Below are 1,459 nucleotides of genomic sequence, written 5' to 3'. Positions count from 1 at the left end.
CTGCAGCCTACGCTGTCTCCAGCGAGCGACTCATGGCAGCCCAGCTCCAGGTTGAGCTGTTGTTCAGCATTTTAGCTGTGGAGGTCAGTGTCACTGGCCCTCATATGTGGGATCCGAACCGGGGCCCTCTGGCGTCCCAAGCCAGTTCTTAACCATCGCGCCACTCGGCTGGCCCCATAGAGGATTTTTAAGGCAGTGAAACTGTTCTGTACCATACTATAATGGTGGATACATGTATTATATACATTTGTCAAAACCCATAGAATGTACAACACCAAGAGTGAATCCTAATGTAAGTTATGGACTTCAGGTCATAATGATGTGTCAATGTAGGTTCATCAACTGTAACAAGTGTACCACTCGTGCAGGATGTTTATAGTGCGGGAGGCTGTGTGTATTGGTTGCGGCAAAGGGTTTGTAGGAATTCTCTGTACTTTCTGCTAGATTTTGCTGTGAACCTACAACTGCTCTAAAAAATTAAGTCTATTTTAAAAAATAGCGCATGCTCTGCTAAAAGAGAAATTATGGAAAATCTTATGTGTCTGAATAAGTGAAATCAACTAGTTTGTCATTAAATCCCAGGGTTTCGCACCATCTAGGCACTCAAATATTTGTTGAACGAGTGAGTAATCTACGTTGAGAAGTCACTGGAAAAATTGCTCAACTTTCTCCTTTGCTTGCAAACACTTTAAAAATGTTTTCTCTCGTGGAAAAAATACACATTAACTACCATACCCCCTCTTTCATGTTACAAAATTAGATCACAGTGAGTGAGAGTTTAACCACATATTATTAGTTCACTTACTCACAACCTGAAAACCTGCTGTAAAGCCCATGCTCTGCATGACAGTTGACAGCATATTTTTATGTCAACATAGGACATAGTTTCTATTTTTGTCATTATTATACAGAATTTTTCATATATGAACATTTTAAAGATCACAATTCAGCTCCCTATGGTTAATGTGTTGTTATTTTTAGAAGACAGGCATACTGTAAATGTTTAGCCTTAGGAAAACTTTTTAAAAATAAGGTAGAAAAAAAAGCTCTTCCAGAAATTGGGAAAATTTGGAATTTCAAAATCGAAGTTAGAACTGATCTGAAATTTGTGGTGCTAATGCCAAAAGAAGCTATTTAATACTTGACCTATTTTTCCCTAATCATATTTGAAATTAGTAGAAAAATGCCTTATCTACTTACCAGCTCAGATGCTTAAACTTATATGTTTTGTTACCCGTGACATGGTAACTTTGTAAAAAGCCTTCAGATCCTCAGATACTATATTACTGTTAATAGCCTTCAAATGCACAAAGGTTCTAGGCAAATTGTCAGCTCAGCTCAGCTCATCTTGATAAACCTTTACTGGTCTAATGTGTATGGGTGTGGTCCAGAGGAGTGCCTCGAGTTTACTAGAGTTCATTTCATTCTTGGCTTTCTTGCTAACTCAGATCTAAATGAC

This window comes from Hipposideros armiger, unplaced genomic scaffold (genome assembly GCF_001890085.2).
Source record: "Hipposideros armiger isolate ML-2016 unplaced genomic scaffold, ASM189008v1 scaffold_24, whole genome shotgun sequence".
NCBI classification, from domain to species: domain Eukaryota; kingdom Metazoa; phylum Chordata; class Mammalia; order Chiroptera; family Hipposideridae; genus Hipposideros; species Hipposideros armiger.
The sequence above is the reverse complement of the archived record's forward strand: the minus strand, read 5'-3'. Positions refer to the sequence as shown.